We start from the raw sequence: 15,456 nt of genomic DNA, 5'->3' as shown, positions 1-15,456 counted from the left end.
TCTGTTGTGCCGACCTGGAGTGTCTGACTGAAACTCTCTGATAGCCAGAACTAGGAAGCTTATTACTGCACTTTGGCTCCAGCTGACGTTCAAGCCTCTGTGAAATAGTGTGTTTGTCTACCCAGTTCTCAGCCAAGAAGAATGTGCGGAAGGCTTTAGGTTACAGAATTTCCTTCTTGTCATTGATTGCTGTGTCATTACTGGAACAGTTGTTAATGGTTTTACAGATTTTCTTTTGCTTTTTTTTAAACCTAAAAAGACTTTCTGATATTTAACGAAGTATTTACCATAAGGTTATGAATTTAATTTAGCCTTTCTTTCAGTTCACTCTGGTTAAGTTGGAAGGCTGCAGATATGTTTAACACAGTCAAAGTTGCACCGTTGTTTAGGCTTCAAATTAGTTATATAATTAAACAATAACATTCAGAAACATATCTATACCATATCAGTTGTGAATCTGACACTGATTTCAGTGAAAGCAATGAACACATTTTAAATCCCACAAAAGCAGAACTTGCCTTTTTAAGGAGGGTTATTTTTTCAAAAAAACTTCCGTATCAAAATGGGTGAGTGAGAAAAATATTATCTAGAAATTTCTCTGACATCATCTTAACCCCCAGGCAAAATGAGGTTATGGTGGAAGAAATTCTGGTGTGAGCAATAGTCTGTGTTTTGCACCTTTCCCAAAATTCCTCCCTTGTGTCTAGAATAATATTGTAGATTCTGTGGTTGGCTGCAGTTGAGCTTATTAAAAAGTCAGTTAAGGGGACCTGGCACTAAATTCCTCATTCGTTCACTTTCCACTGAACATGGGTAGGTAGTGTCTGTTCAGTGCTGGAAATAGAACGGTGGAAGTAATGGGAAGGTATAGAAGATGAGCTGAAATAATTTTTAAGAAAAGATTGTGGGAAAGTGGAGAAGGTGAGACAAATGCATACATTGGCACAGAGAGCAAAAGAAAAAATCAGGCTCCCCAAATGGGAATGTGCCCCATATGCCATAAACATCTTATTGTTATCGTTAGTCAAGTCCATCAGTTATGTTTCTGTGATACTTGCATACCTTCACATGAGAAGGCAGAATGGAAGAGTCAGACACACAATTCCATAAATATATCGACATTGTACTGTGAATAATTGTGTACACAGGACTATTGTGTTTCCAACAGGACTGAAGAAATGTTCTAGATCTGCTGACGTTTAACCTTCATTGTAGTGTGATTGCATTCTAATTTTCCACAAGAAGCAGGCATTCAAATTCAGAGATCATAAAGGATGCCTGAATTTGCGATGTGTCAAAATAACACTTTCCAAAGTGGTCACAAGAGTTGGCTTCTGCTAATGTAACTACCATTACACCAGCAACTAGAACAGTAAACAGTTGTTCAAGCAGTATAGTGGTTAGCATATATTGGTATTATTCTGTAATGACAGCTTTTTAATGTGATCTATGGAATGCTATGTTGATCTTCAATGATGTAATTGTGTTTTATGAAATGTATGTAGGGAGATATTACAGGAATCAGGGGAAAATTGTACTGGAGCTGGTAATAAAGCTTATCAAATGGCTAGCAAGGAGTGTGTACGTAAGCAATAATTTTAACTTGGGCTGTAATTTTTAATTTGCAAAAAACAGAAGGATTGCCTTTAAGAGGCTGAGCAAGCGAAGGGCCTTTTGGAGACATCAGGCTTACCACACTTTCAGCTAAAGTAATTGGAACAAAAAGCGCTAGAGGCACAGCAGCATCAGCAAAATTTTGCAGATTTCAACTCATTAAGGGCATCGCCAGTATCTAACGAGTGGCTCAGCATCATCATTGCAGGCCTGATATGACTGGCTGTTTACTTGTGCATCTGCGACTGTGCATTCAAACTTCCACAAAACTTGAGGTTTAACTTATGGAAATCATAAGTAACACAACATATACCCGTAGGTGGCAGAAATACTAGTCAAACCGTTCATGTAGTCATACTTATTTAATTATATTTTGACTTCTGCAGGATGTTTTGTTGGCCTATCGAGATGGACGCAGCCGCAATAGATTTTGATCTTTTTAGTTTCGGTAAGGGCGTGAGTTCATGGACAATAGTCTTTTTCTCGTTTTCTTATTATATGATTTTCAGAAAGATTAGATTGGGAAGGTCAGATAATAAATTGATGCCTCTAGCATTTGTCAAAATTTTGTATGACATTAAGAGTACACTGTGTAACATTACTGTTATAGGAACTCAGTTCTTTGATGCCATATAATTCTAGGCTTGACCTATTACATAAGTTAACTGTAGTAAGAGTTTCTTAATGTTTTTACACTATCAAAACTTGAACAAAATTATTAATAAAGCACTAAACATTAATTCTGTTTCTTTCTCCACCGATGCTGCCTGACTTGCTAAGTATTTCAAACATTTTCTGATTTTATATTATTAATAATAAAGCAATTCAAGACATTCTTGCCAGTGCTACTTCAAAAGCATTTGATGTCAAAGCTTAATGATTGACATAAAGCTCAAGTAGGAGCATAAATGTTTTAAAAAAAATATCATCTTTCCATAGATCTTGAAGAATGGGGGAGGGAGGATTGGTATGTTTTACGTTCCTTCACAAATAAATACCAAAGTTTTCATGATCTCTCAGTGGAGAGTCAAAGTTTGAATCAACTCCCAATGGGAACTTTAAGTTTCCATTTTTCTTCTATTTGTTTAACCTGATTCTTTTCTTTGTATAGATATATACCAAAGGGATGATGTAGCTTACTGGCAACGGTTTAATGTTGCTCCTTATTTATTTATTTTTCCTCCCCGGTGTCTTAACATTGCTGTCCTTCTGTATTACACAAAAGATTTATGACCTTAAAAATGTGTAAAAAGAAAATGGGATTGCAATGCATTCTTGAGAAGAAACTACTTGTACGGTGAAGTACCTGTACTTCAAGGCTTATGCGGCCTGAAATTGCTGGGTCTCCGCTCCACTGCCAGAAGTGCTGCCGGGTGGGACTTCCAGACATCAGTTTGCTTTGCCTCTGAGCCCATTCTAAATTCTGGGGTCAAGGCCATTTACAAAGGGGGTGGGCATCTGAGTCATTACTGGGGTGTCCTAATACAGTAATTCTAAGTTGCTGTTTTCCAAATGGCAATTGATTGCTCTGCGATCAGTTGCCATTGGGAAACTGGTATTTCGGTCAGCTGCAAGCTCTATTTCCTCCAGGATCTGATCCTGGCACAAAAGCACGTGGCATTATGAGCAGGTCAGGTGGAACTGTCAGGATTTCACACAAATGACAGTTTTAATTTTTCAGGTAATGTTCTTGCAGGTTGAGGGTTGGACATAAGCATCTGCTTCATTTCTTCAAAAATTTTGAAATGTTATCTGACACAATGTATTTGTAGGCTCTAGCCAGTAGGTGGCTCTGTGGAACAAGTTTCTAAAGTCCATCTCCTAACTTTGTAATGATGTGGAGATGCCGGTGATGGACTGGGGTTGACAATTGTAAACAATTTTACAACACCAAGTTATAGTCCAGCAATTTTATTTTAAATTCACAAGCTTTCGGAGGCTACCTCCTTCCTCATTTTCCACATCGTTCACCTGAGGAAGGAGGTAGCCTCCGAAAGCTTGTGAATTTAAAATAAAATTGCTGGACTATAACTTGGTGTTGTAAAATTGTTTACAATTAACTTTGTAATGATCTTGTATATAAAAAAGACTTATATTCATCGAATGACTTTTGGCAAGGCCCCAAGCAATTTCCTAATCTATTCTAATTCTATTTCCCTCCTTTCCCTGTACTACCCCTCAATATGTTTCTTCACGTGTTCGTCTAATCCCCTCTTAAATGCTGTGATTGACTTAGCTTCAATAGCTACTTGTGATAAACCATTTTGCTTTTTCCTAATACTTTTCACTCATGCTCAACGCAAAAGTCAGCATTTATAGGCAGGTACGTGCTGCCTATGAACCAAAACCAAAAATGGCAGATAAAATTTAATGCAGACACATGTCAGTACTGCACATAGGAAGGAAAAATAAGTGCTTTGTGTGCTCCATTAATGGTATTGAAATAGCTACAGATGAAGATGAATGAGATCTTGAAGTCTTAGTAGATTACACGCTCAACATGTCCAATCAATGCAGAGCAACAATCAATAAAGTCAATAGCATGTTGAACTACATCGCCAGAACAGTAGGATACAAGTTAAAGGCAGTCATGACCAAACTGTATAGCACCCTCGTCAGATCACCTTTTGAGTATTGCGTCCTATTCTGATTGCCGAGACACGGGACATTCAAGCATTGGAGACAGTACAAAAAAGTGCCACAAGGCTGATTCCTTCTGGATGGTCTGAGTTATGGAGAAATTTGGCTTTTTAGCCTGGAAAAGAGACATCAGTGATCTTATAGGGATATATAAGATATTAAAGAAATGGAAAAGGTAAACCCAGAATATTACTTCAAGTCATAGAACGAGGAGACACAGATTCACACTATTAAAAGGTAAATTTAGGATTGATGTCAGGAAATTTTTCTTTATACAAATGGTAATCAACATATGTAATAGACTTGCAGGAAAACTAGTGGAGGCATAGACCCTGGAATCTTTTAAGAAGCAATTGGATTCTGAAAAGGGGAACTTCGGGAACTTTGAGTGGATGAACTAAGATGGCAGAATAGCCTTCCTCATCTGTGACTATCTTGTAACAACTTGATCTTGTGCACAAAATATTTGGAATAAAAGAAGAACTTTATTTTTGAGTATGTACTGGGAATAGTACGGGATGCCACAGTATACTTTCTTCTCTTAAAACTAATGGAAACAAGACAACGACCAAGTATGTAGTTCATGCTTAAAGACTACTAATTCATGTTTAATAAAAGTACAAAAAGGAAGAAATGAGAATAAACCAGATTGTTTAAAAAAATCGGTAATACAGTCCTTCTTCCTCACAGTTACATTACAATTTATTTGTGTGATCTGGAGTGTACACTGTCTCCTTGTAGGGACATATTCCATTTACTTAGATCCAAAGAGTTATAAGCACAGATTGGTAATGTGCTATAGATTCAGAGCAGGGTGGAGAAAGTGCAAAAAAGATTCACAAGGATGATCATAGGATCATAGAAAATTTACGGCACAGAAGGAGGCTATTTGGCCCATCGTGTCCGTGCTGGCTGAAAATGAGCCACCCAGCCTAATCCCACTTTCCAGCACTTGGTCCATAACCTTGTAGGTCACGGCACCTCAGGTGCACATCCAGATACGTTTGAAATGAGTTGAGGGTTTCTGTCTCTACCACCCTTTCAGGCAATGAGTTCCAGACCCCTATCACCCTCTGGGCGAAAAAAAATTCCTCAACTCCCCTCTAATCCTTCTACTAATCACTTTAAATCTATGCCCCTGGTATTGACCTCTCTGCTAAGGGAAATAGGTCCTTCCTATCCACTCTATTTAGGCCCCATATAATTTTGTACACCTCAATTAAACCACCCCTCAGCCTCCTCTGTTCCAAAGAGAACAACCCCAGACTATCCAATCTTTCCTCAGAGCTAAAATTCTCCAGCCCTGGCAACGTCCCCATAAATCTCTAATGCAGTTATATCCTTCCTGTAATGTGGTGACCAGAACTGTACACAGTACTCCAGCTGTGGCCTAACCAGTGTTTTATACAGTTCCAGCATAACCTCCCTGCTGTTATATTCTATACCTCGGCTAATAAAGGAAAGTATTCCATATGCGTTCTTAACCACCTTATCTACCTGTCCTACTACTTTCAGGGATCTGTGGACATGCACTCCAAGGTCCCTCACTTTCTCTACACCTTTCAGTACCCTCCCATTTATCGTGTACTCCCTTGCCTTGTTTGCCCTCCCCAAATGCATTACCTCATACTTCTCTGGATTGAATTCCATTTGCTATTTTTCTGCCCACCTGACCAGTCCATTGATATCTTCCTGCAGTCCACAGCTTTCCTCCTCACTATCAACCACATGGACAATTTTTGTATCATCTGCAAATTTCTTAATCATGCCCCCTACATTTAAGTCCAAATCATTAATATATATCACAAAAAGCAAGGGACCTAGTACTGAGCCCTGCAGGACCCCACTGGAAACAGCCTTCCAGTCACAAAAACACCCGTCGACCATCACCCTTTGCTTCCTGCCACTGAACCAATTTTGGATCCAACTTGCCACTCTCCCTTGGATCCCATTCTTTTGTACTTTTTTGACCAATCTGCCATGTGGGACCTTGTCAAAAGCCTTGCTAAAATCCATGTAGACTACATGAAATGTACTACCCTCATCGACCCTCCTTGTTACCTCCTCAAAAAATTCAATCAAGTTAGTCAGACACGACCTTCCCTTAACAAATCCATGCTGACTGTCTTTGATTACTCAATGCCTTTCTAAGTGACGGTTTATCCTGTCCCTCAGAATTGATTCCAATAATTTGCCCACCACCGAGGTTAGACTGACTGGCCTGTAATTACTCGGTCTATCCCTTGCTCCCTTTTTAAACAATGGTACAACATTAGCAGTCCTCCAATCCTCCGGCACCAAGCCTGTATCCAATGCGGATTGGAAAATGATGGTCAGAGCCTCTGCTATTTCTTCCCTTGCTTTTTGTAACAGCCTGGGATTTCATCCGGCCCTGGTGATTTGTCTACTTTCAAAGATGCTAATCCCCTGATACCAGAACTGAGAGGATATACTTATCAGGAAAGGCTGAACAGACTGGGGCTCTTTTTTCTAGAAAAGAGAAGGTTGAGGGGTGACCTGATAGAGGTCTTTTAAGGTAATGAAAGAGTTTTGATAGGGTAATCATAGAGAAAATGTTTCCACTTGTGGGGGAGTCCAAAACTAGAGGTCATAAATATAAGATAGTGACTAATAAATCCAATAGGGAATTTGGGAGAAACCTCTTTATCCAAAGAGTGGTAAGAATGTGGAACGCGCTACCACAAGGAGTTGTTGAGGCAAATAGTATTGATGCATTTAAGGGGAAGCTAGATAAGCACATGAGGGAGAAAGGAATAGAAGGGTATGCTGATAGGATTAGATGAAGTAGAGAAGGAGGAGGCCAGCATAGACCAGTTGGGCTAATTGGCCTGCTTCTGTGCTGTCGACTTGATGTAACTTGATGTACAATGATTGGGTTGCAGAGAGGCCAGCAGCTGCTGATGAAGCTTCAATCCTCCAGCTGTTGAACCAGTGTCCGATGGATTATGTTCCGTGTTTATGCTTTGATTAGGATGATTGTGGCACTGTATTCACACATTTTATGGTGAGATTCTGCTGCTCGGCCCTATTAACCGGTGAGGAGCTGCTGGCACCTGTTATTTGCCAAGTAAGGACTTAAGTCATGCTTGTCAATTGTCCAATTACTAACTCACAACTATCCTTCTTGCAGGAAGGGGTAGTTAAGTAGGGTCACTTTGTGGTCAAAATGATTTCAAGATAACGCACTTGGTGATGGACGTTTACAACTAGTTAACTCTTTGTGGCAGCTTCAATAATCCAATACCTGAGCCAGGTAGATCCACAGTACTCCAGGGCACTGTTGATTTGACAGTGAGCCTGGCTCACTGGTGAGACCTAGGAGGGTTGACTTATCACTGGGAGTTTGGATTCTTCTCACTTGGCTCCAGATAACTTTGCAACCCAGTTCCGTATAACTAGGGTGGTAGAGAAGGCTTTAAACTAAATAATGGGGGCGAGGGATCAAGTAAGGGAAGATGTGATAAATTAAAGAAAGAAGACAAGGCAAGAGAGCAAAGTAGCAATAAGGGAAATGATAATCAGAGAATGGCAGGAAGGGAAAGAGCATGCAAACTTAAGAGTGTGCCAGCGGATAAGGCAAGAGGTTGCAAAAATAGTAAAAAGACAGCACTAAAGGCTTTGTATCTGAATGCTTGTAGCATTCGTAACAAAATGGATGAATTGACAGCTCAATTAAATATGTACGATCTGATAGCCATTACAGAGACATGGCTTCAAGATGACAAAGGCTGGAACCTGAGTATTCAAGGGTACGTGATATTTCAGAAGGACAGGAAGCTGGGAAAAGGTGGATGGGTAGCTCTGTTAATTAAGGATGACATGAGTATAATAGAGAGAAATGACCTTAGTTCTAAAGACCAAGATGTAGAATCAGTTTGGGTAGAGGTAAGAAATAGTAAAGGCAAGAAGTCACTTATGGGAGTAGTTTATAGGCCTCCTAACAGTAACCACACTGTAGGACAGGGTATAGAGGAAGAAATAATGGGGGCTAGTGAGAAAGGAACAGCGATAATCGTGGGTGATTTTAATTAGAAGATAAATTGGCAAAGACATATAGATTGGAAGAATCTGATTGGCAAAGCCTGGAAGATGAGTTCATAGAGTGCTTTCGGGACAGTTTCTTAGAGCAGCACGATCTAGAGCCAACCAGAGAGCAGGTTATTCTAGATCTGGTAATGTGAAATGAGACAGGATTAATTAATGACCTCATTGTAAAGGAGCCTCTAGGGAGCAGTGATCACAATATGAGGGAGAGAAGAGTAAGTCTAAGACTAGTGTTTTAAACTTAAATAAGGGCAATTATGAGGGCATGAAGACAGAGCTGGGTAAAGTGAACTGGGAAAGGGATATGTCAGTAGAGATGCAGTGGCAGACATTTAATGAGATATCTCATAACATTCAGCAAAGATACATTCCACTGAGAAAGAAAGGGTGTACCATCCGTGGCTAACTAAGGAAGTTAAAGATAGTATCAAATTGAAGGAAAAACCATACAATTCCGTGAAGATCAGTGGCAGGTCAGAAAAATGGACAGACTATTAAAAAACAGCAAAGAATGACTAAAAGAATAATAAGGAGGGTGAAATTAGAGTACGAGAGAAAGCTAGCTAGAAATATACAAACAGATAGTAAGAGTTTCTACAGGGAATTAAAAAGGAAAAAGTGTAAGTAAAGTGAGCACTGGTCCTCTAGAGAGTGAGTCTGGGGAATTAATAATGGAGAATAAGGAAATGGCAGATGAATTGAACAGATATTTTGTGTCCGTCTTCACCGTAGAGGATACAAATAACATGCCAGAAATAATTGTGAATCAAGAGGTGAAAGGGAGGGAGGAACTTAAAACATTTACAATCACCTGGGAAAGGGTTCTGAAAAAATTATTAGAACTAAAAGCTGACAAGTCCCCTGGTCCTGATGGACTTCATCCTAGGGTCTTAAAAGAAGTGGCTGCAGAGATAGTAGATGCATTGGTATTAATTTTCCAAAATTCCCTAGATTCTGGAAGGGTCCCATCAGATTGAAAAATAGCGAATGTAACTCCTCTGTTCAAGACAGCAGGAAACTACAGGCCAGTTAGCTTAACACCTGTCATAGGGAAAATGCTGGAATCTATTATTAAGGAGGTTATAGCAGGGCACTTAGAAAATCTCAATGCAATCAGGCAGAGTCAACACGGCTTTGTGAAAGGGAAATCGCATTTGACTAATTTATTAGAGTTCTTTGAGGAAGTAACAAGCAACGTGGATAAAGGGGATCCGGTGGATGTGGTGTACTTGGATTTCGAGAAGGCTTTTGACAAGGTGCCACATCAAAGGCTACTATACAAAATAAGAGCTCATGATGTAGGGTGTAACATATTAGCATGGATAAAGGATTGGTTAGGAAACAGAAAGTAGGCATAAATGGGCCATTTTCAGGTTGGCAAATTGTAATGAGTGGAGTGCCACTGGAATCAGTGCTTGGGCCTCAACTATTTGCAATCTATATCAATGACTTGGATGAAGGGACCGAATATATGGTTGCTAAATTTGCTGATGACACAAAGCTAGGTAGGAAAGTAAGTTGTGAAGAGGATATAAGAAGTCTGCAAAGGGATATAGATAGGTTAAGTGAGTGGGCAAAAATTTGGCAGATGGAGTATAATGTGGGAAAATGTGAACTTGTCCACTTTGGCAGGAGGAATAGAAAAGCAGTATATTATTTAAATGGAGAGAGATTGCAGATCTCTGAGGTACAGAGGGATCTGGGTATCCTAGTACATGAATCACAAAGAGTTAGTGTGCAGGTACAGCAAGTGATTAAGAAGGCAAATGGAGTATTGTCATTTCTTGCATGGGGAATGGAATATAAAAGTAGAGATGTTTTGCTACAGTTGTACAGGGCATTGGTGAGACCACATCTAGAATACTGTGTGCAATTTTGGTCTCCTTATTTAATTGCTTTAGAGGCGGTTCAGAGAAGGTTCACTCAACTGATTCCTGGGATGAGGGGGCTATCTTAAGAGGAAAGGTTGGACAAGTTGGGCCTGTATACACTGGAGTTTAGAAGAATGAGAGGTGATCTTATTGAAACATGTAAGATCCTGAGGGGTCTAGAAGGGTTAGATGCTGAGAGGATGTTTCCCCTTGAGGGAGAGACCAGAACTAGGGGCCACAGTTTAAAAATAAGGGGTCTCCCATTTCAGACGGAGATGAGGAGAATATTTTTCTCTGAGGGTCGTGAGTCTGTGGAACTCCCTTCCCCAGAGAGTGGTGGAGGCAGGGCCATTGAATATTTTTAAGGCTGAGTTAGATAGATTCCTGATTAACAAGGGAATCAAAGGTTATAGTAGGTAGATGGGAAAGTAGGGTTGAAGTCGCAATCAGATCAACCATGGTGTTATCAAATGGCAGAGCAGGCTCAAGGGGCTGAATGGCCTGCTTCTGCTCTTAATTCATATGTTCACATGTATGTTCATATGCCCTAACAGATAAGGTAGCCATGGCTGGACAAGGATGTGGATGCTGACCATTGCTCTGTGCTGGTAGCATATATAGTTTTAGGTGGTTAAAGTGCAACAGTCTCCTGCACACATTTGAGGGTTCCCAAGCCTTGGCTCTTTCTAACCTATAACGCATTTGTCTGGACTTTGTTACATTGGGAGCATCCCCACAGGGAAAGACTAAGTGGTGAGGCTATAGGACCCTGAGTGTGCACAGGGGTATAACTGGAATTCAATCAGCTAAAACTGCTCAGCTTACCAGCATAGAGAACTGGTAAGCTTCCTGCTTCTGGTTCAGTTAGGACATCAGCTTGCAGGTTTATCTAGATCCATACGGGAAGAACTGCGCTCCCAATAACAGATCTTGCCTTGCAGGTCCCATTAATGAGTGAGACTGGATGGTCACTTATCAGTGTGGACCAGCTTGGCTAAGATATCATTACTGAGTCTGCATGAAAGCATAGCTTGGTGCTAATCTTCCATTGGCAGATATATCATCTCGCAGAAAACTCCTGCCTGGATCTAGGCTCACTCATGATGACGACCAGTCAGACATACCTGGGGTGTTTGGCCAAACATTCTGGGATGATGGAGGACTATTACAAACAAAGATGTAAGTAGCAACTCCTTCTACCACCGGCGCACCATTGCTGCAATGTGTACCAGCTACAGAATGCTCGACAGCAACTCGCCAAGGCTTCTTCAGCAGCACCTCCCAAAGCTGTGACCTCCACCACATATTAGGACAAGGGCAGTGGGTTGATGGGAACAACATCACCTCCAGGTTCCCCTCCAAGTCACACACCATCCCGATGGCTTTATATCGCCGTTGCTTCATCGTCGCTGGGTTAAAATCCTGGAATTCCCTACCTGACAGCATTATGGGAATACTTTCACTACCTTCTCGAGGGCAATTAGGGATGGGCAATAAAATGCCAGCCTTGCCAGCAAGAGTGAATAAATAAAAAGGCAAACTGGCCACCTCACTCTTCAGTTTAAGCAACCAGACCCAGCAAGAGTCAGCACCTTTTTAAGATGAGGAAAAGAAAATGTAGATGTTCTTTTCAGGTAGTAAGGTTGTAATTTTCTTCTTTTTGGATTGACATCAGTGCAAAGAGATTGATCCTGAATATGTTTACATTAGTGTTCTCAATGTATTTTAGCATGATACACCTGCATTTATCAATTGATTTCTGCCACTGTTTTGCAGTATTACAATACTTGGCATATTCTTCCTGGTTGTTGAAGTCAGTTTTAAGTTTTTTTTAAAATGTAATAGCACAGGAAACCTTGTTCTCCTTATGAGCTCTGACTTCGTCCTGGCACTTGGCAGCAGTGTACTTTTACCAACTGTTCAGCCAATTAGATATGATGAATCAGATCTAATTTCAGATATGGGAAGGTGAGAGATTAATATCCCATTTATAGTAGCAAACAGAAGCCGAGTGAATGAATCGCTTGGTCCTCATATGCCACTATAAATGGAGCAAATTCCAAAAGACTCTCTCTTTGCAAACCAACATGGCTGCCTTACCTAAGCTCTCCTGAGGTTCTTGTGTTGAATGTAGCATTTACATCGAAACTACAACACAGAAACAGGCCATTCAGCCCAACTGATGTTCAACATATAGCAATGTCCTTTACATTTGGGTAACTGACCCCACCCTGCCCAAGTGGATAAGGGCTTGATAATGCTGAAGTGAAAAAAACCCTAGTCTCATTTCTTGTCCTCGCACTCTTAAAGGAGCTACTGGTTTGTGTAAAATAATCACAAGATGAACCCAGACTGACAGTGGTCAGTTAACGATACTGCAGGAGTTAACATGGCCGGCGTCTATACTCCACATGAGCCTCCTCCCTCCCTACTGGTGTGGTTCTTCCTTCAGCAAAGTTGTTGAGGCAAAAATGTGTGGAAGCACGTCATACATGTACACATATAGTATATGCACAGTATACGTATGTATCTTAAAAAAAACAGGTTTCATTTCACAACTTTCCACAGTTCCTGAGAAGTGCTGGTAATATAACTACAGTTGATATAACTGTTGGCTTGGGGCACTGAATTTGGGCTAGTGGCAATCATAATTTTACCCTTCTGGTGAAACCATCCTGCACTGTAAATAGTGTGGTTTCACCAATAGGAGGATTTTGTATTGTAAATTGGATTTTTAGAATGCAGGCAAAAGAATAAAAGCAAACAAATGCATTGTTCATTTAAAATTAGTCGTGGACATTTTTTGACGTCAAAGCTTGAAATGCAGACATTTGAATACGCCGTCATTGTAAAGGACATTGCTATATGTTGAACATCATTAAATTGTACCAATGTAATATCTAAGCCAATAAAATCACGCAAGCTATTAAAACATAATTGCTGTGTACCATATACAGTTGAAATGGATACAATAATGGGAGAGTCTGGAGACCCACTCAAAGCATTGGTCAGTGTAGCACTTCCACCAGGGGCAGAAAATGGAAGCTTTCAGAAGCTTAGACATTCCTCATTTTCTTAACTGCACTTCCACAAAAACATATATGGTTGATATTGTGTTCAATATTAGTACGTAAGCATGTTAATTTGTTTGCATTAGATTAGAAGAAATTGGTCAATGTCTTCATTAAAATAGTGAACAGAAGAATTTCATACAAATGCATTGACATGTTTGTATACTAATATTGCACATTGCAATTCCATCCTGATAGTATTGCAAAGATATATTTTAGTTTATTTTATTCCTAAACTTAGCCTATGTTAATTCCTGGGTGTTTAAATAACTACTATGTTTTGCCTTTATGAAAAACATGTAATAATTTACTGCTATTATTTCAACTCAGCAATTAATTTACTTAATACTCAACTTGAAATAAATTACTGGATGTTTTTCAGATAGCAAGTCCAAAGAAGTGAAACAAGTTATTTCAACTCAATCATAAATGTTAAATATGTTCTGAGATTTGAAAATACATTGGACTATCTATTTTTAAAAACAAGTGTAGTGACACCCAAAAATCCTGTGAGCTTGCAGGTTTTAATGTGCATCAAAAAACGGGTCCATATATGCTGAATAATAAAATCCTACCAATGCAATGAAGTTGTCTGGTTGCCTCAAAGTTCTGCTGACTTTTTAAATGTTTCCTTGAATGCCATTTGAGAGCCTAAATGAACATTGTTGAAGTGACTAAGTGGCAAACAACTGATATAAAAAAATATTTTAAACAGTGAAAATAGCTACTCGATCCAAAGGTTTATTGGATAGAAATGGTCACCATGACACATCACTGTGACTGATAAAAAGTGACCACTATTAAGAATCTAAACATTCGTTTGACACATTATTATCCGATAATTACTTAATACTATAGCAGTGTATCTTTGTACCACCATGAACTGACTTAGCTTTAACAGGTTCACCTGAGAATAGGAATGGGTGGAGTAAGAAGAGTGGAAAATAGTTCCTCTCTGAGTGGGTTTGGGAATGATACTTTGTTGCCTCAGTATTGCAGAACTAATTCAAGAAGCAGTCTTGCAGTGTGGCCTTACCGCATAATCGCTGGGACAATTGCTTTGTTTACACTGCTAGGCAGTTTCCACTGTAGCTAGGACAACATATGTTCAGTTAATTTAAAGTCACGTTGTTTAATGTGGCCCTTGATTAAATAGCCTTTCTACGCAAATTGTCGGCTCATATAAAAAATGGCCGTTTGGGCAAGGCACTAACTGGCACTCACTGAGTCTGATCCCATGATTCAATGCCTTCAAGAGAGAAAGGGAGACTAGAGGGGGAAAATGTTCTGGAAATTATCTCCTCTTGTGGGAATCAGCCTATTACTGCCTTTTCTCATTTTATTGCGTGCTGTGCTTGTAGATACTGGCAGCGCAAAGCCAGTCAGTATCCAGAGCTGCCCAATTTTGGATGTGTGATATTGTCTGTGGTTGAGAATTTGTCTCAACTTGTCTGCCACTTCCAGCATTGGTGCCTTATACGGACGTTCCATGTGCTTGTCCATTTAAATTAAGTTGCCTTACATTAGATCATTTCCTTTATTCTTAGAGAAACTATTAGCTGACTAGTTATTTTCCTATTTAATATTTGTTTCAGGAAGGTACAAATGGTGTAATGTATATACAGCTTTTTCCTTTCACTTTACTACTCCCTCAGGAAAACCACAAATGAGAAAGTTTTGTAAAAACCATGGAGCTTCTAGGTACTGTGGAACTGCAGATAAAAATGTTCCATTAGTTGGGACAAAGACTTGAATTTGTTTTGTAAGTACATGAAACAGTTGTTGGGAATCAGTTTGTACTCCCATATAAATGGACCACGTTGGATCACAATAGCTTGGGTAATTCACACACAATAAGCAAATGTATTGAGTTGGTTCATTAGGAATGCTCTGAGCATTGCAAATCCTCATATTTCACATATAATTTGCAAAACTCTGATGTTGGTTTCATGCTAATTTCTGAAATCTGATTTGGATCCATTTTGGGTCAGATTGGCCATGTTAACTCCTGCAGTATCGTTAACTGACCACTGTCAGTCTGGGTTCATCTTGTGATTATTTTACACAAACCAGTAGCTCCTTTAAGAGTGCGAGGACAAGAAATGAGACTAGGGTTTTTTTCACTTCAGCATTATCAAGCCCTTATCCACTTGGGCAGGGTGGGGTCAGTTACCCAAATAAGAGTTCTGTACATG

At 39.7% G+C, this 15,456-nt stretch overlaps 2 protein-coding genes across 7 annotated transcripts in view; one reads left to right on the top strand and one right to left on the bottom strand.

The window, feature by feature from the left end:
• The window catches only part of cmss1 (cms1 ribosomal small subunit homolog), a 283,142-nt gene that overhangs the window by 49,131 nt on the left and 218,555 nt on the right, over positions 1 to 15,456 (top strand). The window lies entirely within an intron of this gene.
• filip1l (filamin A interacting protein 1-like) overlaps positions 1 to 15,456 on the bottom strand; it is a 106,479-nt gene that overhangs the window by 18,436 nt on the left and 72,587 nt on the right. The window lies entirely within an intron of this gene.

The sequence above is a fragment of the Heptranchias perlo genome, chromosome 11 (assembly GCF_035084215.1).
Source record: "Heptranchias perlo isolate sHepPer1 chromosome 11, sHepPer1.hap1, whole genome shotgun sequence".
Taxonomy (NCBI): Eukaryota; Metazoa; Chordata; class Chondrichthyes; order Hexanchiformes; family Hexanchidae; genus Heptranchias; species Heptranchias perlo.
The sequence above is the reverse complement of the archived record's forward strand: the minus strand, read 5'-3'. Positions and strand labels throughout refer to the sequence as shown.